The 24,594-nt window shown below is 41.5% G+C and overlaps 1 protein-coding gene across 4 annotated transcripts in view; it reads left to right on the top strand.

Moving 5' to 3' along the window:
* Positions 1-1,991: 1,991 nt before the first annotated feature.
* Positions 1,992-24,594, top strand: part of TNRC6B (trinucleotide repeat containing adaptor 6B) — a 242,873-nt gene continuing 220,270 nt past the window's right edge. For 3 of the 4 annotated variants that reach the window (XM_055329001.1, XM_055329002.1, XM_055328999.1), the window contains exon 1: positions 1,992-2,177. The gene's annotated coding sequence lies outside the window, so the exon portion shown is untranslated. Of the gene's footprint in view, positions 2,178-2,299; positions 2,314-24,594 lie in introns of those variants that run through there. The other variant, XM_055329000.1, reaches the window with a different exon arrangement.

Raw genomic sequence — 24,594 nt, 5'->3', positions numbered from 1 at the left:
TCCATATTGGAATGCTGGTACGGGGTATGTTATAAGGATTCAGGTTCTTTAGGACATTTAATTAGAATTTAACTCATGATCTTTCTTTTCTGTCCTTCTGCTGGCAGTTACCCTAGGAATACCTGCCATTTAATCTTAATTGATGTTTGTGAAATGCCTTGTCTTCCTCTGCTGAAAGTCTGTTCAGTGTTGAGCATTACAGTGTTACAGTGGTTGTTTTATTACTAAAGCAGTGCCAACGAGGTTACACAACAGCTTGGATCAGGAAGTAAAACAAGGGCGGCGATCCTACTGAAGCTACAGGGGATGGGGATTTGGGATGGTAAAATGTTAATTACCCGAGACGGAATGTGGGCTGGAGTCCAGAGCTGTGCTCCTGGAGATCATTTCAGTCCCAGAGGCTGGGGCTGGCTCTTTGGCAGTGGGTCCTTAGCATCCTGCCCTCCCCTGGCTGGAATGTTGGATTCACTTCTCTGAAAGCTGCCACAGAGAATCTAGGGGCGAGGAGCCAGAAGCACAGGTCTTGCACTGCATCAGGGGCCACTCTGGAAGCTTCCCAGGAGCTGAAGGGCTGTTCCATTTGCATGTGATAAATTATTTATCTCTAAAGCAATTTATTCTTTATCTCTCTTTAGACTCTCCTTCTCCTTGTTTCTGGCTCTCGAGGTCGGTCTCTCTCTCTCTCTCTCCAAAGAGGGAGCTGAAAGATAGATTGAGGGAGGGTTGAGGAGGTAGGCTTGGCACACAAGGATGGTAGAAATGTTCATTTATAAAGCTGAGAAAATAAACACAGAAGTAGATGGGCTTCTGGTTGGGAAACACCAAGATGGTTTACTTTAGGGTGGGGAGGAACGGGTGCCAGGGAGAAGGCGGTGGCGGCAGTAACAACCTCTCCGTAACTTTAGTCTCCCACAATGTCACCTTCAGAGACTGACGGGGGAACTTGCATTTGGAATGAAACGTTTTTAAGACGTTGTGTTGGCAGGCAGGTAAGATGCGGGACGAAGGGAGAGGCGCCAGTGAAAAAGAGCGAAGGCTCTGGAACCAGCTTCCTAAGACCAATGCCAGGTTCACCAATTACTTTCTATCTAGGTGACCTTGGGCAAGTGTCCTAATTCTATTTAGAGCCTTCGTTTCTATCTGTAAAATTCAGAGAATGTAAAACCCACAGGTTCAAACAGATAATCCCTGTAAAGGACTGAGGACAGTCGTTGGCACAAAGGAGGCACAAAATAAAGGACAGTCAGTATCATCGTCAGCTGCGGGCCAAACGACCAGAGTCCCCCAAACTCCCAAGCAAACAATTACCCGGAGCACGGAGCATCCAGGTCTGACTGACGCGCCTCCCTGCCCAATAAGGTACCGGGAAAGAACTCTGTGGAGTCGAACCAATGGCACCAGTCCTTGTTGTTGGACGGGGCTTCTGGCCGTTCCGCCAATAGCTTGAAGATGTGACTAAGGACTGACATTCTGACGGTCCAATGACGCACAACCAGCCCACACTCAGCACTTCGAAGGGGATAAATCAAGGAGCCGGCGCTTATAGATTCCGTTATTAGGCAATACTGGATGGAGAGAGGAGCTCAGGGGAGACACCGCGAGGGCGAGGCACCCATGAGCTAAAAAAAGAAAAAAGACGATGGTTGCGCCAAGAGAGCTCGGCCGCCATCATGCTCTAGTTTCCCCTTCGCCTCTCCGGGTCCGCGACCAAGGAAGCGGCCTCTGGGATGCTGAGGGGGTGTGTCCCCGAATGATTGGCGCAGGCGGCTCAGCCAATCCTAGCTCGTCAAACGGGAAGCGCTTGGCCAATGAGGGGCGACGGCAGCGGCGAGGACTCGGAGGGGCGGAACAGCAGCTTGATGGGCACAAGCGCCAGCCAGTGAGAGCCGGAAGCATCCTCCCTGCGGCCAATGGAGTGGGGCTCTGGGCGGGCCCCCGAGTGTTTGTGTTGTGGTTTTGGGGGAGGGAGGCGGAGGGGAAAGTTTGTTTATTTTGTTTTTAGTTTCTGGGGTCCCCGTGTTTCTGGGAGGTGAAGAGGGAGGGAGTGACCCCCCCGCACCCCCTCAGTCCCCCTACTACGTCGCCTCCATAGCCTGCGGAGAAGCGGGGACCGCGCGCATCGCAGCGCATCGCCTCACAGCGGAACGCCGCGCACTCGGAGCCGGCGCGGCTCGGCGGTGAGTGAGGACCGACGGCCACTGCCGCCCTCCCCCTCCCCCGCGCACCGCCCAGTCCGAGCGGGGCGGCCGGGTGGGCGAGGACGCCCGCGGGAGCGCGCGGCGCGGGCCGGCCTGTCAAGCTGAGGCGCAGCGTGTGCGTGTCCTCGCGAGTGAGCGCGCGCGGCGGGGACAGGGCCGGAGGGGGGGCGGGAGCGCGCGCGGGCCCCGGCGGGGGCGGCGGCGGCGGCGTGGAGCTCGCGCTCCGTGGGGGCGGGCGTGCGGTGGGTTTGACCCCGGGTCGGGGAGGGACGCGGGCGACGTCCCGCGCGCAGGGCAGGGGAGCCCCGAATGGCGGGGCCGGCGGGCGGGCGCGCGCGGCTCTGGGCGTCACGCGCCGGCAGGTGTGAGCTGGGGGAGGGCTTCCGGGTGGGCTGGTCGAGTCGGGTTCGCTTCCCGTCGCTTGGCGGGGGGGGGGGGCGGGGGGGGGCGGGGAGGGGCTCCCCGTGGCGGCGGAGAGCGGGGGGCCCTCGGAGGCGCGTCGGGCCCCCTGCCTGGCTGGGGGGCAGGTAGACGGAGGCGTCAGGCCCCCGAGCGCCCCGGTGGCTGCATGCGCGGCACCGCGGGACCTGCGTGGCAGCGTGGACGCGTTCCCCCTGATTAATCCGGGCCGGGGAAGGGGGTGTCGCGCCCCTCATCCCAGAGCCCTGCGGCGTGGCCACCTTCGGGAGGCTGTCCAGGCTTTCCACGAGGAAATGGGACGAGCCGGCGCCAGGAGTGTTTCCTGTCTCCCCCTGAGTTGGCATCCCTTGGGTCCAAAGCAGTGGGTTTGTCAGCCCACGGAGGGCCAGATACCCCAAAGTGGCCGAGGTCGCCCCGTAACCGTAGCTGCTTGTTGGGCATCTTAAGTAAGGACCAGCCCATCCTCAGTTCTCTAGGCAGAGTGTGCCGACCTCGGTCTCAAGATTCCTTGCTTCTTCGTGGATCCTTTGGCTGTTTTATTACTCTTTAGCATCTATGCTAGAAATTGTGCGAGGAATAAGACGAATTTCAAGTTGGTCATTTGTATTACAGTCTAAGCGAAATTATGCAACAAAATTGGCGAGAGGTATTTCTCCATAGTGAGTAAAACGTCATTGGTTGCCTCCCCCCACCCCAGGAGTTAAGCGTATAGAAAGAAGGTGTATAAAAATCTTGCATCTTATCATTTTGTGAAAGTTTAACAATAGAGGCTGTTTCCTTCATAGTTGTGGGGACTTTCAGTGGACCATAGCCTCCTGTTGATTTGGAGAAGCATCAGTGATCTTGGCTTTGAGAATATATTTATTGTTTTGGTAATGTTATGTAAATGCCTCTCTAAAGGCAGAACTTTTAGCACGTTGGTTTGCACCTCTACAGCGTGCTGTATTGCTGTGGGTAGGTAGTGAGAGAGATATGAATGTAGTAGGTCCCTACATTAAGGAATCCAGAACACAAATCAGACTGGCTTGGCCCGCTTGGGACAGACACAGCAATGATGATAATGCTGCCTTTATATTTTCTTGGTTCTTGGCCTTCTCTGAGTGCTTGTCCCAAACATCAGCACTTGAGCAGAATAGTTTGTGATAGGATTTAAGAAGAAGGAATTACCAAGCTGCATTTCTGAGGTAGCATATAAATGCCATGCCTTTGAAAAAATATTTTTTTCTTCATTCAGATAGAAGCACTTAAAAGTGTTTTAAGTCAGAGCAATACCATTTGTTGAAACGATAGTAATAATGTTAACTGACATTTACTGCATGCATCTCACATGCCAGCCTCTCTGTATTTTTTCCTAATCCTTACCCGAAGCCTGTCACATAGGTGTCATTACTGTTTTCTGGATAAGAAAAAGACCCTCTAAGAGCCTCATGGCCAGTAATTTTAAGGGATAGGTTTAGTTTTAAGTGTGTCTGTTTTCAAAGCCTGTGCTTATTCCATTTTGCCTCCTAAATTATCCAGAGGAAGAAAGGTAGAAAGGACACTGAAAAGTAGAAAGGAAAAGAAATAGGAAGTGCCACTGGTGATGAAGTTGTCCATACCTAAGTTAAAAATTTAATGTTGGGCAGCCTGGGTGGCTCAGCGGTTTAGCGCCTGCCTTCAGCCCAGGGCCTGATCCTGGTGACCTGGGATCGAGTCCCCACGTCGGGCTCCCTGCATGGAGCCTGCTTCTCCCTCTGCCTGTGTCTCTGCCTCTCTCTCTCTCTCTGTCATGAATAAATAAATAAAATTTTTAAAAAATGTAATGTTAAGTTAAACTCATTCTTCGTTTTTAGAAATTAAGAACATTTTTACAAAATTACATCTAAGCTTTGTTTCCATTTCTTCCCTATTTAATTTTTATAAAGATGAATAAAAATGCATTTGATTCAGAAGGTCAAGGCTTTCAGAGCCCTTTGTGCAAATCTCCACTCCAGTACCTTGCTATTGTGAGAAATCCTGTGCTCTGGATCTTCCAGGGACCAGGCGTTACTCCCTTTGTATCTAGGATGGTGCTTGGTACATAGTAGGAGTGCAGTAAATGTTAGCTAAGGAGCAGTGTTAAAAATGTAATCACTTTGGGTTTGTTTTAGCAGCTTTAGTTTAATGGGACAATAAGAAAGTAAATAGTTTACAATAAGAAAGTAAATAGTTTACAGCCCAGGTGGCTCAGCGGTTTAGCTCCGCCTTTGGGTCTCCAGGATTGAGTCCCACGTCAGGCTCCCTAAACGGAGCCTGCTTCTCCCTCTGCCTGTGTCTTTGCCTCTTTCTCTCTCTCTCTCTGTGTGTGTCGTGAATAGATGAATAAAATCTTTTTAAAAAAAAAGTAGTTCATGTGCAAAATGCATGCTCCATACTGAAATGGAGCAACTTGTGGTGTGGAAGGTTGGCTCTGCCAGTTTGCTAGATCTCCCAGTTCTCCTTATCTGTTTGAGCTGTGTGCCATTCTGTTCTTCTTTTCACCTCCGGGAATTCTAAAAGAGGAGGCTGTACTGACTGCTTCCCTTCACTGCTCAAGTTATTCTTTGAACCTTTGCAGCTTGGCTCCCAACCTTAACACTCACTGAGGTTTTTTCCAAGGTTGCCAATTACCTAATGGTTAAAATCCCCAGAGCATCTTTTTGGGATTTATCCTGTTATGTCTCCCTGCAGTAGTCCTTTTGACTACCTCCACTCCTTAAAAAAAAAAAAAAAAAAAGCTATTTAAAAAATAACAGTAACATTAGCTCTTGGTATGTATACATGAATGTTAGTTAACTTTTGCATAGATTCATGTAACCACCTCTATCCGGATACAGACCAGTTCCATAATCCCCCCCAAAATTTCCTCAGACCATATTCCTTTTGATTCCCCTTCATCCTAACTTCTATCCCAGAGATAGATAAACACTAAGGGTCAGAATTAGGCATCTTTTGTTGTTTTACTTTTCTCTGTCTACTGGAAAATGTTAGTTTTGGGACTTCAAATTATCACCTTTGTATCTGCTAACCTGCATATCCATGTCTGAAGAAATTCCATTTCTTCATGAAGAAATTCCATACTCTAAAATGACATCAATATTTACCTGCTGGAATTCTTCACTATTGCTTCATACTCAATGTGTTTAAAGTTTTGTTCAACTTTGCCTCCTAAACCAGCTCTTCCATCAGATTTTTCTGTATTTTTTGGTGATGCCGTCCTCCTTTCTTGCAACCTTGAAACACTTGGAGGACCTTATAATAAACTCTTATCCCAGACCTGGAATCCTGCTGCTCAGCTATAGATATTGGCTCCTGCCCTTTGCTACTGAGCTGGCTCCCATTCAGTAGTCTGAGCGGAGCACAGGTAATTGGAGTACTTAGAACGCCCTCGGGATTGGACTGCTTCTCTGGTCTGAACCTCTTGTGGCTTCCCATTGCCCTGAAGTCCGTCTAGGATTTTATATATATATGTAAAAAAAATGAATTTTTTTAATTTACTTATTCATGAGAGACACAGAAAGAAGCAGAGACATAGGCAGAGAGAGAGAAGCAGGCTCCATGCAGGGAGCCTGATGTGGGACTCGATCCTGGGACTCTGGGATCACGCCCTGAGGCAAAGGCAGATGCTCAACCTGAGCCACCCAGGCGTCCCCGTCTGGGATTTTATTTTTCATTCTTTGAGGCTCTGTAAGATCTGGCCTGTGCTTGCCTCTCTAACCTTCTCTCATCTCTTTTATGGCCCACCCCACCCCCAGTGGACACCTCTGATGTCCCAGTTACTTGGTCTCACTTTCAATTTTTTCAACCAAGCCTTTTGCAGGCTCAAGGTTTTTGTACAGACCACTCTCCTGGCTTGGGCTGGTCCTCCCCAGCTTCCTAATTTTCACCCACATAACATCAGGGTTCAGATTAAATTGCCAATTCATCAGAGATGCTTTCCTTTATGACCGCCCACCACCCTCATCTACTCACAGGTCTTTCAGAGCTCCTCTTCCTTTCTCATAGCTCTCACCACAATTTGTGATTCAGGACCATGTCTGTTTTGTTTCCCGTGTCTCTAGAGCCGAGCCAAGTATCAGGCGTACAATGAACTCCCAGCAAATATTTGTTGCCTGTGTTGTGAGTCTGGATTTTGCTTTTATAATTTACTGTTTTCTTGTAGTTTCTGGTAGCCTTGCTTTCTACTTCCTACCTTCTCTGGGACTTGATCTCACTGTTGGTAGTCTATTTCAGAAATAGATCTGAAATTGCTGAAGAGGACACTGATTCTGTTTTCCTTCTGAATTGTACCTCTGCCTGGGAGCCCCTACCACTGAGCCACAGTAGATCTAAACTGTGGCTGACTTGCTAAGTCCCCTGAGCAGTGCACCTTGGTTGTTCAGGCTGGGGCTAGTGCTTGCAGCTGTTTTTCTTTGCTCACCAACCCCTGCTCTTTATTTCTTCTTCCTCCCTCTACACAGCCTGCAACTTCTGAAGACCTTGTATATTTTCCAGCTGAGCCTGCTTTCCCTTTGACATTTGCCAGCCTTTTGACATTGACAACTGCCTCTAGTGTCTTGACCCTACAGATTGCCCCCACACTAATTGTCCTGAAACAGTGCTTGTTTATGTTTCCTGCCCCCTCCCCAAGTCTACCACAGGCACTTAAGTTTGAAAACCTTCAGTGGTGTTTCATTGCCTAGAGGGTTTAAACTCTTTAGCTTGTTATTTCAAGCACTTTGGACTAACACTGTCCAATGGAAGTAGAATGCAAGCCACAAATGTGAGCCACGTGTGTAATTGTAAATATTCTAGTAGCCACATTTAAAACGTTAGAAAGGGTAAAATAGATTTTCAAATAAATTTATTTACTTCAATATATCGAAGATATTTTATGTAAACATGTAATCAGTAAAATTATTGAGACGCCTTACATACCTTTTTTTTCATATTAGGTCTTTGAAATCTGGAATGTATTTTTCACTTCATCTCCATTTAGACTACATTTCTTTCTTTTTTTTTTTCAGACTACTTTTCAAGTACTCAGTAGCCACCTGTGGCTAGTGGCTACCCTGTTGGATAACACAGCTCTAAACCACATCCTTGACATAGTTGGAGATCTATACCTAGATATACCTAGGTAATTCCAGGCACTAGCCTTTTGATTACTATATTCCTCTGTCTACAACCAGATCCTCATCCAAATATGCTAACCTTCCTTGCTTGGGAATCCCAGGGTATCTTATCCCTAAATTTTACTTCTCACCATTTCCTCTGACCCCTTAACCTTATTTTTGTGTGTGTCACTGTTTTTCCATATAGCAATTACTTATAATATTTACCATTTTGCATTATCCAAAGTAAACTTAAAATATATTTTTTAAGATTTTATTTATTCATTCATGAGAGACACACACAGAGAGAGAGAGAGAGAGGCAGAGACACAGAGGGAGAAGCAGGCTCCATGGAGGGAGCCCAATGTGGGACTCGATCCCAGGACTTGGATCACGCCCTGGGCTGAAGGTGGTGCTAAACCACTGAGCCACCTGGGCTGCCCCAAGTTAAAATATTTTAATAACTGATATTTAACAAGGCATGGACACTGACCAATGGAAATAAGTGCCTGCTAAATTAGAATCGATGGCAACTGTGTATAGCTTCTGTGTTCTTATCTGTGTGTACCTACTGAATTACAGCTCTTACTGTCCTGGGTTTTGTATTGTTGGCTTCCCCCATAAGACTATGAGTTCCTTGAAGGCAGGCATTTGTCCTACTCATCTTTACATTCCTTACAACTCCTGTCCTGGCCTATAGTAGGCAGTCTACAAATATTTTAAATAAGTGAACAAATGCAACCTTAATATCTGTTTTTATTCTATGTTCTATATTTTATCTTTCCAAATAGAAACTAAAATATAAGTCCTTTCAGGACAGAGATTATGGATTATGAAGGAGTATATGGAATATTGTCTTGATTGTCTTCATAGGAGCATTTCTTCTGAATGAAGATTTGCTTTAAAAAAATAACTCTTGAGGGGAATCCCTGAGTAGCTCAGTGGTTAAGCATCTGCCTTTGGCTCAGGGTATGATCCTGGGGTCCTGGGATCGAGTCCTGCATCGGGCTCCCTCTGGGGAGACTGCTTCTCCCTCTGCCTATGTCTCTGCCTCTCTCTCTCTGTGTCTCTCATGAATAAACAAAATCTTAAAAAAAAAAAAACCTCTTGGGGTGCCTGACTGGCTCAGTTGGTGGAACATGTGACTTGATCTCTGAGTTGTAAGTTCAAGCCCCACTTTGGTGTAGAACTTCCTTAAAAAATAAAATCTTTTTAAAAAACTTTTAAAAAAACTGGGGGCACCTGACTGGCTCGGTCTGTAGAGCATGCAACTCTTGATCTTGTAGTCCTGACTTTGAGCCCTATGTTGGGGGCATAGAGATTACTTAAAATGTTTATTAGTGCCCATTGGTGATGGTTTAAAAGTTGAATAAAGATTAAAATAATAATAACTATTTAGATATTATTATGGGTTTTCAGGCTGGGTCAGAAATAAGGTTGGGCTTTCATTTAATGAGACTTATTTTCTTTGTGGTTTGTAAACTGGCTCAGAAAACAACTTCAAAAGAGCTCCTTGGAATTAATGCACGCTCTTCCAGAGTTAGGAGCACGGTTGGTTTTGGAAAGGCACTGTGCTAGGAGTTAAAAGTCCTGAGTTGGTTTGTATTGCAGACATCTGCTTGAGTACACACCATATTCCAAGCACAGGAATGAATGAGAATTCAAAAACTATAATAGTATGGAAAAAAATGTCCCTTTAACACAGAGGTGAAATGATTAATTCTTCGTAGGAAGAATTATATTTTACTCCATTATATTTTACTCATTTCTAGCATGGACTACAGTACTTTATCATGTTTCTAGGTCTCTCTCACACTGGATTATAAATTTCTTTGGTGCAAGACTGTTGTATTCATCTCTGCATCCTTAAACACATACTTGTACTGTGCCTGCCATACTGTACCCACTCAAATGTATATTGAATAGATCACCTCAAATTACTTAGCTTTGTAAGACCTCAGTTTTTCTTATGTAAGGAGGAAATTCTCTCCCCCAGAGTATTGTTGAAGCTGCAACAAGAATAATCTTTTAAAACTATGTAACTATTCTATATATGTTATACCTCAAATGTAAAACTTTACCCAGAAAACAAGTGTAAATCTGATATTTGTCCCCTACTTAAAACTGTTCCTGAAGTGCAGGTGCCTGGGTGGCTCAGTGGGTTAAGTATCTGCCTTCAGCTCAGGTCATGATCCCTAAGGTCCTGGGATCGAGCCCCACATTGGGCTTCCTGCTCATTGGGGAGTCTGCTTCTCCCTCTCCCTTTGCTGCTTCCCCTGCTTGTGTTCTCTCTCTCTCTCAGTCATTCTTTCTCTCAAATAAATATATAAAATCTTAAAACAAAAACAAAAACAAAACTGTTAATGAGTCCCCGAAGCCCTGCCATCCCTCTTTTGGAATATAAACTTCATGAAAAGAAATAACTGGTCTCTCTTGTTCAGTGAATACCTAATGAAGACCCTACCTCATTTCCTGCCAGTCTCCCTTTTGCTGCCTGAACTCTTACCACAGTGACCCTATTCTGGTTCCTGAAATGCATATTCCTGTCCACTCAAGATCTCTTCCTAGCACTTGATATTCCCATACCCTGGAAGGCCTCCCACCTTGACCTTAGTTGATGCCTCTTCAGTCCTCCAAACTCAGTTTATATGTCACTGCTTTAGTGACTTCCTAATCATCCCCACCCCAGAGAAGATGTGCTCCTTTTATTTTTTAAAAATACTTATTTTTAAATAATTTATACACCCAACATGGGGCTCAGACTCAGCCCTGAAATCAAGAGTCACATACTTAACCAACTGAGACAGCCAGGCACCCTTAGATGTGCTCCTTTTATTTTTTTTTATTTAAATTTTTTTAGATGTGCTCCTTTTAAACACAACACTTAACAGAATTGTAATTAAATAATGACTTAATTTGTGTAGTATCTTTGGTACAACATAGCTATGTGAATAAAAATACCTTATCTGATGTGTTCACATTTTGTATAACCAGTATCTAGCACTGTAAGTTGCACATAGTAAGTCCTCATAAATATTTTTCAAATGAAGGTAGGAAAGAGAACTAAAAATAGAACATAAAAAAGTAGTCATTAAAAAAAAAGTAGGGGTGTCTGGGTGGCTCAGTGGTTGAGCATCTATCTGCCTTTGGCTCAGGGTGTTATCCTGGTGTCTGGGGATCAAGTCTGGCATCAGGCTACCTGTGAGGAGCTTGCTTCTCCCTCTGCCTGTGTCTCTGTGTCTCTCATGAATCAAAAATAAAATAAAATAAAGAAAGTCATTTTAACAGTTTAAATAAATATATGGGAACAGGGAGGGGCTTGCCTTTTTAAATTGTCTCCAAGTTCTTCTTTAAAAAAATTTCTAGTTGTAATCAGTAAACATTTTAAGATTACAGAAAGAATATTTGTTTTGTTGTTTGTTAAAAGATTTTATTTATTTATTTGACAGAGCATAAGAAGGGGGAGTGGTAGGCAAAGGGAGAGGGAGAGGCAGGTTCTCCACAGAGCAGGGAGCCTAATGCAGGCTGGATCCCAGGACCCTGGGGTCATGACCTGAGCCAAAGGCAGACACTTAACTGACTGAGCCACCCAGGCACCCCCAGAAAGAATATTGTTATTAAATTTGTATTTGTCTGAAAACCTTACTTATTGTAGTTAGTTTTAATCCTTATTAGTAGAAATGATCAGAATTGTTATTCCTTTTAAAATCTTATGGGGTACCTGGATAGCTCAGTTGGTGGAGCACGTGACTTGATCCTTGGATGGTAGGTTTGAGTGCCACACTGGGTGTAGAGATTACTTTTTAAAAAATCTTATGAGAACCCTAGGTGCCTGAGTAGTTTGGTGCCTGCCTTTGGCCCAGGGCATGATCCTGGAGCCCCGGGATTGAGTCCCACATCGGGCTCCCTGCTGGGGCCTGCTTCTCCCTCTGCCTGTGTCTCTGCCTCTCTCTCTCTCTGTGTCTCTCATGAATAAATAAATAAAATATTTTTAAAAAAAATCTTAAAAAATAAAAATAAAATCTTTTTATATATGCTTGTGACTAGGATGACTACAGTTTCACTGAACGTTTGTGTGTGTACCATGTGCTGAATGCTGTTAAAAGCTGGGACTACAGGATGGGGTGCCTGGGTGGCTCAATTGATTGGTATCCTACTCTTGGTTTCTGCTTAGTTTCTGATCTCAGGGTTGTGGGATTGAGCCCTGCAGGGCGGGTTTAGTGCTTAGCTGGGAGTTGACTTCTCTCCCTCTCCCTCTGCCTGGCCCCCTGCTTGTGTATGTGTGCTTTCTCTCCCTCCCCTTCTCTCTCTCTCTTAAAATAAATAAGCCTTTAAAGAAAGAGAGGAATAAAGAAAGTAAAGGAAGAAGGAAGCTAGGACTAGAAGAATGAGATGAGAAGAGATATTTGCTCCCAAGGAGTGTACAGCTGCAGGAGTGAGGCAGACTTGGACAGAGATGAGTGCTATTTGGTGTAATAAGAGCTGTGATAGACATATAGGGGATGGGGCAGAGGGGAAGGAAAGTCCTCAATACAACGGGAGGTCAGAAAGCCTTTCCAGGGACCACTTCCAGTAAGTCATGATAGAAAAGGGTACTTCAGGCAGAGGGAGCAGCATGTGCAGGCTCAAAGGAGTTCATTTAGTATATGGAGAAGATAGCTAGCACAGTGGTATGCTTCATACAGCTGGTCTGGGGTACAGGGCCAACGGCTGACTGTGACCTATCAGACTCAGACTGTTAGATTACATTGTATTTCAATACTGGAAATGGTCTTAGGAATAATGATGTGAGTCTGTATATTTGAATTCATAAAGGTGTTATAATGTACCATTCAGTGTCAACTATATTTAAAAAAAAAGAAAAGTAGCATTCAAAGATTAGTCATAAACCAGAATGATGCTTGTCAACTGTACCTATAGCCATGCAAATGATATATCAGAGCTAGAAAGTGGTGACTCATTTAAGATTATCTGTAGGAGCAGAGAATAAAGGAAGTGACCTCTTGCTTGACTGCCTGAGGTGACTGCTGATCTATCTCATGAGGCCCAGATTCTAAACCAGTGAAAAGGATAAGATCAGAAAGGAGTACGCAGAAGAGCCTCTGGATATGTGTACATTTCTACAGCTTGAAGGTTGTTACATATCTCTAAATATCCAATTGGCTTACTGAACTAGCATTTGTTTAATTTGATTCTTGACCAGAATTCAAGAAAGGAAAATTCACTGACTGGAAATCTAGCATTTCTTCATTTTACTTCTCTTTAGTTCAGCAGTTCTTTGCTTTCTTGTCCCCTTCCACAGCTTTTTCTCAGTACTATTACTCTGAAGTAGCATGTCCTTTTCCCCAAACCACCCCATCTCTTGCCATCTTTCTTTCTATTATCACTAAGTTGTTTGCAGTTGTAGGATGCCTGTACTTTGTTGGCTAACCAGTGTTTTCTCAGCTTTGCATGTTCAGAGTTTGATATTTTTCAGAATGAGAGGTGGTTAAGCTCTGGTGACACTCGGAAGATGCTAATTGACCCATTGCTACAAATTCTGTGTGTTCATTTATTGACCTAGATTACAAGGGGTGAAAGAGACAATGGATGGTAGGGAGAATAACAGCAGTGAGTATAGGTTATTTCAAGATGTTTGGAAAGGGGCACCTGAGTGGCTCTGTCTGACTCTTGATTTTGGCTCAAGTCATGATCTTGGGGGTTGTGGGATTGAGCCCTGTGTTGGGCTCCATGCTCAGCGAGAAGTTTGAGATTCTCTCTCCCTCTGCTCCCCCACCTCGTCTCCTTCTCTCTCTAAAATAATAAATAAAATTTTTTTAAAAAGGTGTTTGGAAAAGAAAGGAAGGAGACAATGAGAGCAAGGCAAGGTTGAGAAGACAACATGTTAGGTTGAGATAGAAAATCTGCTTAAATATGTATAGCAAGGACCCAGGAAGGAAAGAAAAATGGAAACTGCTTGAATGGGGAAGGTAGCAGGTAATCCATAGCCCAAGGCCACCAGATTCCTCTCAAGCGTATAGGTGGAGTGATAATCCTTAGAAATTCCTTGTAGTTCCTCAACTAGAGAAAAGGGAGATGTCAGGGTTCTTTCTTGGTACCTTGAGCTCAAAACAAGCTTATACTGTTCTGGCACCCAGCAGAATGGTTTGTACATAATAGGTATAGACATTCTAAGAGATAAATTCACAGAATGGAAAGAAGATATTGATTATAACTTTGAACTTGTTCTAGTTACTGGATCACACTGTGTTTTATGATGAACACCTTTATTAATCTTTTATTTAGTGAGTAGGACAGACTACATTGTATTCTTTTCCTAAAAGTGTTAATTTATTAAATGTATATATTTAAAATATACTACAATTTTTTTAAAAAATATTTATTTATTTATGAGAGATGCAGACAGAGAGGCAGAGAACACAGGCAGAGGGAGAAGCAGTCTCGCTCCATGCAAGGAGTCTGATGTGGGACTTGATCCCAGGACTCCAAGATCATGCCCTGAGCCGAAGGCAGATGCTCAACCGCTGAGCCACCCAGGCATCCCACCACAATTTTTATAATGCTGTTTTGGTATGTCTTTTAAAAACCATACTGAGAACCTCAAAATGTGGAAGTGGACCAGGCGTTCTAACTTAGGCCCAGGTCAGTATATCAAGAGAAATGTTTTGAGCGTCTGCAGGACGCTGATATGGAAGGAAGGAGATATAAAGTAAAAAGATGAAAACTGAAGCCCTCCAAGGAGCTAGATATTTTTTCCTCCTGTTAAAATCTTGCAGATGGTGTATCATGTTCAGTAGTATCCTCTTCGTGAGATCTTTTACCCAGATGTATATCTCTGTGGAACTTCTGAATATAGAATCTCTGCACTTAGATGTACCAACAGATTTTAAAATAAATCTCTTCTTAACTACTCTTTTGTCAACCTTTTCACTATAAACGTTTTATATTTTTATACCGAAGTATTTAAAATTTATGATGTTTTTATTTTGCAGTTTGGCTCTGTCCCCTTAAACCAAAGACTATACTATACTGCCAATTCCCACTTATACCACGCAGGTGGATCTGTGGATTGGTATAGAGAGAGGAGGGCTTTTTATGCCCTCACGTTCCCACTCCTGAAACACAGACCCAGAGGAGAAAACATTACTTTTAAAACACCAAGAGAATTAGTGAAAAGGCTCTTTGTAGAAATAACAAAAACAAAACAATAGAATGAAAATGCAAAACGCATCACATTTCAAGCCAGTAAGGGCTGTTTGAAAACTTTAAAAAGGGGACCCTGTGCCCCACACACAGCTTGTGAGTCGGCCTCAGCACATTGTGACACCGCCCTACGCTTCCTGAACCTGCCAGAGCCCGGCTCAACACTGATGTTTTGTGTTTGCTTTGGAAGCGGATGCTCTCTAGACTTTTATTTACTGTACTTAAAAATGCATATTTAATGTCATTTTCTTGTTTTCCTTTATCTCCCGAAGACTTGGGAATTGTCACTCAGGATGCTTTTCTGGCAGGTCAGCCTGGATAGGTACCTCTGCTTCACCTCCCTTAAAATTTGTTGACCCTATAGAGTCCATCACTGGTTAACCCACCCTCCCAATTCCTAAATCTTGAAGTCCTGAAAGGTTGAATCTTGGAACATTTGCCATATCCTTTCGCTCCTTTCTCTGTGGCTTTGGACCTTGAGTCTTTCCTTTTTTGTTGCCATGCCACCATCCTGATTCTAAGTCATCCTCAGGCTATGGCTGGATTATTAAAATAGCTTCCTGTCAGTTGTTCTGTTCCTAGTTTCTCCCCAGAAAACATTTCCTACATGTTACTTTCTTTTGTCAACCTGTGCATTCTTTTTTTTTTTTTTTAAGATTTTATTTATTTATTTGTGAGAGACACACAGGGAGAGGCAGAGACATAGGCAGAGGGAGAAGCAGGCTCCTCGCAGGAAGCCGGATGTGAGACTCCATCCCCAGACCTCAGGATCACACCCTGAGCCGAAGGCAGACTCCCAACCGCTGAGCCACCCAGGTGTCCTAACCTGTGCCTTCTTATTCTATGAAATCCAAACACCTGTGTCTGAGCCCAGCTGCTTTACTGCTTCCATCCATCAACTCTCGCTCCCTACTTTTGAATCTTTGCTTTTTTTCCCCCATATAATCTTTTCTTTATTTTCCTCCCTTTTTGTTCTCATACTTTATGAAAGGCTATTCCTTACGTAAATAAAATATTCTCCCAGCTTCTGGCTTCCAAACCATTTTGCGTCTCACTCTCAGAAAACCTTCTCCAGACTGTTTTCCTGGAAGCCTTTTTTTTTTTTTTTTTTTTTTAAATTAAAGTCCTCTTTTGGGACACCTGGGTGGCTCAGTGGTTGAGCATCTGCCTTTGGCTCAGGGTGTGATCCCAGGGTCCTGGGATCGAGTCCTATATCAGGATCCCCAAAGGGCGCCTGCTGCTCCCTCTGCCTATATCTCTCTGCCTCTCTCACTTGTCTCTCATGAATAAATAAAATCTTTAAAAAAAAGCCCTCTTTCATTTGAACACAGTTTGCTTTCATCAATATGATTGAATGAACTGAATAAATAAACTTTGTTAGTTTCATTCATCACCTTTAGTGGTATTTTTGTTTTTGTTTTTTTTTAAGATTCATTTATTAATGAGAGACACACACAGAGAGAGAGAGAGAGAGGCAGAGATATAGGCAGAGAGAGAAGCAGGATCCCTGTGGGGAGCCCGATGTGGGACTTGATTCCGGATCAAGGGATCACGCCCTGAGCCAAAGGCAAACACTTACTCTCTGAGCCACCCAGGGGTCCCTTTGGTGGTATTTTTGTTAATTCTTTTGGTTGGTTGGTTTTACATATACAACTATATCATTTACAAAGAAAGTCAGTTTTGCTTTCTAACCTTCAAATTCTAATTCTTGCCTTATTGTGCTGGCTAGGACCCCAAGTACCATGCTGAATAGAAGTATGAATGGCTTCCTCGCTTTTTTCCCAGACTTAGTGGGAAACCATCCTATCATTAAGTGTGATGTTAGCTGTATTATCCCTGGTTACTTTGTTACTACTCAGCTGAATACTAGAGGGGTCCCCTTGCAGATCTGAGTTGTCTGCATAGCCCTTTCCTCTCTAGTACGTACACTGTAAACTCTCACTACCTTGGCTTTCCTAGAATCTCAGCTGCATCTCCTCAATTATGGAAGTCTCTGAATTCCACTTAGGTTTCCCCTGCCTGCTTGGTGGCCTGGAATCTTTCCCTAGGCAGCTTGCTGCAGGGCTTACCTTGTTTGTTTACCATCTCTTAGGGATCACTGTCCTCCTTTGCCTGATGTTCAGTGTTTTGAAAACTGTTGTTTATATATTTCATCCAGTTTTTTTAAATTTCAAGGGTACATCTGACCACTGTTACTCCATCTTCCCTGAAAGTGGAAGTCCTGCCTTTTCTTAAAACATCTGAGGAATTATTTAGGAGTCGCTTCCAGAGTATGAGATACTCTTTGGAATTTCCGTAGAGGAAAACCTTCATTCTTTCAAGGTGGATTTGATTTTAGGGAGCAACCAAGAACCATTTTTCAGGTCTGGTTAAATTATTTGTCTGGGCAGTACTGTTTGGGGACCAAAATGAGTTCAAAATAGGGAGGCAGATTTCCTTGTGTGATTTGTAAACCGGTTTGGAAGCAAAATAGGAGTTACAAAATATTTTCAGTGGTGGCAACCTGATTAAGATAAATACCTATAAAACTTCTTAGAAGTACATATCTTGAAAGATAACTTACTTTTGACTGTCTCTATATGTTGATTGGTATATATTTAGTATCAGTTTATATTTACAACTTGGACTTAACTGCTTCTTAGTAAGCTTTCTTAAATTGTTTTTATGTGATACTCTCTCCAACTTGACTATAAACTCACTGACCTCTGGATACTTGTGAACGTTGTCTCACTTATGGTGTACTCAACTGTGGAAGCTCCTTAACTCAGAATAGTTAACTAACTTGTAGTTAACTACAGTTAACTAATAGTTAACTAATTTGTAAGGAAACTATAATCACCTTGTTAAAATGCATTGCATGGTATAAAGGATGTAGAATTGGGTTTTGATACCTGTATGGCATTATTAATACTTTCATAATTTAAATTTGAAGTTATTCATATGCGATACTGAATCCCAGTAGCATGAGCACACACCTATATCTGTCTGAGGTGGTAGGAATTATGTGAATGACCTAGTTGAGAGAGGTGCCTTGAATCTGGATCTGTTATGTAATTAACCGAGGACTATCCTTAAAACCTACTAGACTGGTATATATGCTGCATTGTGTGCACGGTTCAGTGCTGAAAATTCTTTTCCCATGGCCTGTGTTCGCTAGCACCTGAAGGGCCCATTAATTCCACCCTCAACTCCTATTAGAAAATATGGGTTTTAAAAAATATTCTTAATGGATTGAATTCTTAGATTTTTTTTTATCTTTGAAATTGACTTTTTAAAATTTCCTGTTTTTAGTTAACTGACTTTATAACTTTACAGTTCTTTTATAGTAAATCTTAGAGAGTTTGGTTATTCTTACTTGGTGTCCTCTTGGCTTGCTCTTTATCCTTGATATTCTCACATTTAAATTCTTATATATGACGTAGACTTTTTATATCCTAACTTAACCTCAAATTTTTAATTTTTAGTTTTAATTATTGTAGAATTCCACATTCTATGTTAGTAGTTTTCACATCAGTGATGTTTTTGTATGTACTATTTCTGAGGCCCATATGTTATTTCATCGGTAGTGAAAACTGCAATTTAGTAAATAATAGTGGTAAAGATGGCCTTATCCTTCCTCTCTAGGCTATAGGAACACCCAGTTTTGCTACTAATGTTGCTTTAAGGAGTGTTTTCAGTTATTTTTCAGTCTTTAGGGTTTTTTTAAAATAAAACTTTATGAGAGCTTCCTTTAGACAGAAATAATTTGGGGTTCTTCTGGATCCCACCCATTTATTAAGAAGTTTTCATTGCCTTCATATCTACCAGTTGTGAAATGAGGTTCCTGTTTGGTGGCATTGTTTCTAGCATTTGTTAGTTCTGCGAGATTGGGGAGGGAGGGAGAATTGGTATATAGTTAAAAAAATTTAACCAATTTTGTTTTATGTAGATACAATGGTTTAAAATATGTTTATTAAAATGTTGATTCTGTCCCTATTTTTATGTGAAATCTTCTAAATTACACTGCATTGTAGTTAATTATAGGTTCTTAGTAGTCTTATGTCTTAGTTCTTGCTTTAATTTGGCCTTCCAGTTTTCTTTCCATAATAGAGACCTTTGAGTTTTGTAAGCTTTGTTATCATTTATCATTTAGTGAGATATTATAATAGAATTGATACATAACTGAGCAAAAATATACTTTTCCTTACTTGTATGTGTTCTATTTTTTGACTTTTATTTTGTGTTCTTTTCCTTGATAACTACTTGGATTATGTGACTTCAATTTGATTTTGATTCTTTTAATAATTTAAATTGGTACTTGTTTGCTTTTAGAATTTGTACTTCTTTTTGATACATAAAAAAAATCTCATGCCATTTGTTTTGTTTTTTAAACATAGAAAAAGCATATTGACAGGGATATGCTTTTTTTTAGATTTTATTTATTTATTTGATAGAGAGAGAGCACAAGCAAGGGGAGCACAAGCAAGGGGAACGGTAGACAGAGGGAGAGGGAAAAGCAGACTCCCCACTGAGCAAGGAGTCTGATGCAGGGTTGGATCCCAGGACTCTGGGATCATGACCTGAGCTGCAGGCAGATGCTTAACCGACTGAGCCACCCAAGCACCCCAGAGATCTGCTTTTTTAACTTTACTGTCTTTACCCCATTCTGATACTACCCTCGTGCCAAAGGTGATACCACCCTTCTGATTTTAATGTTGCCTTCAGACAGAGATTGAATTAAAGTAATGTTGAAGTAGTATAAAATGTCCTAACTGGAGTGCCTGGCTGGCACAGTTGGTTGAGTATTCAAATCTTGGTTTTGGCTCAGGTGGTGAGATGGAGCCCCGTTTTGGGCTCCATGCTCAGCGCTATTTGGCTTGAGATTCTCTCTCTCCATCTCTCTCTGCACCTAATCATTCCCTTTGCTTGTGCGTTGCTCTCTTCCTCTTTCTCAAACAAATAAAATTTTTAAAATGTTCTAACTAATAATGCAGTTATAGATTTACAGATATTCAAAGAGTAAGTTTTTAGAAAAATTAATTAGTTTAAATTATAAGAATGTTTTCAGGAAAAAATTAACATATTTCAGTAGAGGTTGACAGGACCATTTTAATAAAAAGCCATTTTTAGGTTCATAGTCCTTTATTGGAAACTATAAGGACCATCAGTATTTTAGAGTTCAGAGATTTTTCTTTTATTTTTAGAAAGCTAATAAGATGCTTTTACCATATATTATGTAATGCCCCTGCAGAGTCAAATAGTCAAATACGTTAATATTTCGGCAGCCAAAGCTATGACTATTCTTACTTTAGTGGGTAGACTATAAATAGTCTCATGTCAGTTCAGGTCAGATATTGCTGCCAATTAAGTTCAGATCAAGTTTTTCTTCTGATGAATTACAGAAAACGGGTGGTTTTCAGAAGTTTTTGGATTTGGGAATTGTGGCTAAGGGATTATGGACCAGTATTTTTACGTTCTTAGCTCTAATGTTTGTTACTTTTGTTACCTTTAGAAAGTGAAACCTGCTTTCCTTTTTTTCTCCTACAGGATATGAGATTAAATCTGTTTTCTACAGGCCAGTTAATAGAAATTAGGACACCTCTTCACAAAGCTTGATCCCTTAGGCGGCTGTCACTGTCACGTGGCACCTCTACACTTCTCTGGCTTTATGTTAAGAATCTCTTGGTTCCTTTCCCCATTCTTCTTTCAGAAGTACTTTGTGGTAATAAATAGTAAGGGAAAAGGATTTAAAATGTGCTGTACTTCACGTAAAATATATCCTGTCTCATATAATAAGGTTTCAGAAGGAGCAGCAATCTTTCTCTGGACTGACCTTTCCTACTATCAGCTAGTGTGGTAGCTTTAAAAATAAATCTTTCTGAAAGGAATCCATGCTTATGGTAAAACAAAAATCCAGTGGTACAAAGTGTAGGTAAAAAGTAGTTTTCTTCTGCCCTATGATATCCCTAACCCAGTCAGTTTTTGACCACTTGTTTTATAGCTTTTCTAGGGGTTTAGATACTTTTTGGTTTGTTTTATTTTGTTTTTGTTCAGACATTCCAGGGGACAGTTTGGGAAATTCCAATTAGGCATTATAACCCCATTTGGACTAAGTTTGTGTTCATTATGTGTTAAACTATGGAGATGGTCTTGTCTGTTCTAGCTAGCATGTATAAATTTTATTTCTAGAACTATTTATTCAAACTGCATCATTATGAAATGTTAATTAAACACATATTTTAGTATTAATTGTTCCAAATCCAGAGTATCTGAGTATGATCTATATGCAGAAGTAGAAGTAACAACTTATTGATTTATTTAGCAAAAAATGATTTTTAAAAAAGATTTTATTTATTTATTCATGAGAGACAGAGAGAGAGGCAGAGACACAGGCAGAGGGAGAAGCAGGCTCCATGCAGGGAGCCCGATGTGGGACTCGATCCTGGGTGTCCAGGATCATGCCCTGGGCTGAAGGCGGTGCTAAACCACTGAGCCACGCAGGCTGCCCTAAAGAGCACTTTTAAGTAGGGTGTTAGCTCATTTGCCAAGTAAGTGGTTCTCAAGGTAAGCATATGGGCAGTGGGATGCAGATGTGTTCCCAGTCATTCCCAAGAATACTATTGAAATTGTTTATGGTCTTTTTGTTTGTTCGGTTTTTTGTTTTTGCGTTTTGTTTTGTTTTGCTTTTAGAAAGGGAAAGAGAGAGAGAGAGCCACAGAGGGAGACGGAAAGAGAGAATCTTAAGCAGACTCCATTCTGGGCCTCGATCTCAGAACCCGGAGATCATAACCTGAGCCAAAGTCAAGAGTCAGATGCTTAACTGAATGAGCCACCCAGCAAAATCGTTTATGTTTTTAAGTGCTGGATAAACATAAGAGCATAATGCATCTAAACATGAATGTCCTCCTGGGGAACGTGTAAAGTTTTGTTTTATATGGAATCCTGATTTTTTAAAAAAAGATTTTATTAAGTAATCCCTATACCCAACATAGGGCCTGAACTTAACCCTGAGATCAAGAGTCTCACTCTACCGACCAAACAACCTGGTGCCCCTGGAATCCAGATTTTTTATTCTTTACTTCAACAAACATTGACTACTAATACTATGTGAAGAACTGGCTTCATCTTAAAGAGAGAATGTTGGGACATTCCAGGAGACTGTCCAGAGGTTGCTAGAAAAAACAAAACAAAACAAAACAAAAAACCGAGAACCACTTTTCCTAAGTCATAATGAGGCTACCAGATGTACCTTTTTATTTTTTATTTATTTATTTATTTTTTAAAAAGATTTATTTATTTATTTGTTCATAGAGACACACACAGAGAGAGAGAGAGAGAGGCAGAGACACAGACAGAGGGAGAGAAGCAGGCTCCGTGCAGGAAGCCTGACGTGGGACTCGATCCCGGGTCTCCAGGATCATGCCCTGGGCTGCTAAACTGCTGCACCACCAGGGCTGCCCTGGATGTACCTTTTTATTTTATTTTATTTTATTTTATTTTATTTTATTTTATTTTATTTTATTTTATTTTATTTATTTTATTTTTATTTTTGTTTTTTTATTTATTTTTAAAGAAGGGAGAGGGCTTTTTTTTTAAGATTTTATTTATTTATTCATAGAGACCGAGAGAGAGAGAGAGAGAGAGAGAGAGAGAGAGAGAGAGAGAGAGAGAGGCAGAGACACAGGCAGAGGGAGAAGCAGGCACCATACAGAGAGCCTGACGTGGGACTTGATCCCGGGGTCTCCAGGATCACGCCCTGGGCTGCAGGCGGCGCTAAACCGCTGCGCCACCGGGCCTGCCCTGGATGTACCTTTTTAAATGAGGGTGTGCCTAATAAGTATTGGCTGAAATGTATTCAACTGAAAGTCTCAAGTTGCTTGGTTCTGATTCTCTAACTTACACTTCCCTCATAGTACCCGCTCTCACTCCTGCTGCCCCCATATGCATAGGGTCTGGTTTTGTGTGTGTGTGTGTGTGTGTGTGTTTTCCCAGTCCTTGTACCTGGCACCATATACGTGGAACAGAAGAAATAAGTAGTCATCAGTGTTCCATGCTGCCTCTTTGCCGGGTTGGAGCTTTCAGATTTCTTGTTTTTTGTGGAATGCAAACAATATAGACTGTGTTTTGTTGTTGTTCAGTGAAGGTCAAGGACACTGTCTTTGTCCTCTCCTCCTGGAGCCTTGTTAGGATTCAACACAATGTTGAACAGGAACTTCTCTGACAGCAGCTTCTCTGATGGAGCTGGGAACTGTGGGAGCTAGAGATTTCTAAAGACTTTGTGGCAAAGCTTTGGCTGATGAAATGTAAGAATCTAGGTAGGGCCTCTTTCCTTTCAGTGGTGTTTTGGAGGTGCTGGAAACACATACACACATGCCTTTGAAATTACAAAGAGCCTCTGGTCATTAAATGAAGGAAAAAATGCCGGTTGATGAAAGGAAACGACTATAAAATGTAATAGAAAGAAAACTACTATTAAGTGGGACTAACATAAAATAATAAGCAAAAGTTTGCCATAAAGTCAGGCAAAGAAAATAATCTCAAGTAGTAAAAAGCCAATTAGCAAATTGAAGAATAAAAAATACCAAATTTAAAAATAGAGCTGATTATCCTAGGCAGCTATGTGGATAACTTAGAAGAGTAATACAATTTTCTTCTATGATAGGAAATGGTAAGTAATTCAAGCTAATAATTTAAGAGTAAATAAAGGTATTTAATATGGAGAAACTTTATCTTGACAGTATTTGAAACCAGTACATTTAAAGATGGTAAAATATTTGTTATTATGAATTTCAAAAAAAACATGTTGACATATTAAGCATATGTTTGTAGTTAATGCAGATTTTAAATTTTATGTGCATCACAAAGCTATTCAGATTTTTCTATTTTGTCTTATATTAATTTTGGTAATTTATGTCTTTCAAGGAATTTTCCTATTTCATCAGACTTGTGTAGTGTTTTGCCATAGAGGTGCTTATAACGTTTTTTTATTATATTAATGCCCATAGGATTTGGAGTGGAATGTTCTTTCCTTCATTTCTGATACTGGTAATTTGTGCTTTATTTCTTTTATTCTTTAACTACAAGCTTATCAATTTTATTGATCTTTTCAAAGAATCAGCTTTAAGTTTCATAGATGTTCTCTATTTTCTTGCTGTTTGTTTTCTGTTGTTGATTTCCAGTCTTTATTGTTTCATATTATTTGCTTTGGATTTAACTGGCTCTTCTTTTTCTAGCTTCTTAGAGATAGAAACTTTGGTCATCAATTTCTTTTTTTAAAAAAATTTTAAATTTATTTTATTTATTTTTTTAGGTCATCGATTTCAAACCTTTTTTTAACTAAAGATTTATTTAATTATTTGTTTATTTATTTTAGAGAGCACGCATGTGCACGTACACACAGGTGGGAGGGGCAGAGGGAGAGGGAGAGAGAATCTGAAGCGGACTCCGTGCTGAATGCAAAAGCCCAATACCAGGCTGGATCCCAGGACCCTCAGATCATGACCTGAGCCGAAACCAAGAGTAGGCTGCTTAACTGACTGTGCCACCCAGGTGTCCCAAGCCTTTTTTGTTTTGTAATAGAAGCATTGTATGCTATAAATTTCTCTCTCTGTCTCACTCATTTTAATACATCATTTTCAAAATATTTTCTAATTTGGTTTGTGATATCTTCTTTGAACCATATGTGACATATAAATTTATTTCTT

This window comes from Nyctereutes procyonoides, unplaced genomic scaffold (assembly GCF_905146905.1).
Source record: "Nyctereutes procyonoides isolate TBG_1078 unplaced genomic scaffold, NYPRO_anot_genome, whole genome shotgun sequence".
Taxonomy (NCBI): Eukaryota; Metazoa; Chordata; class Mammalia; order Carnivora; family Canidae; genus Nyctereutes; species Nyctereutes procyonoides.
This window is presented reverse-complemented; position numbering and strand designations above follow the sequence as displayed.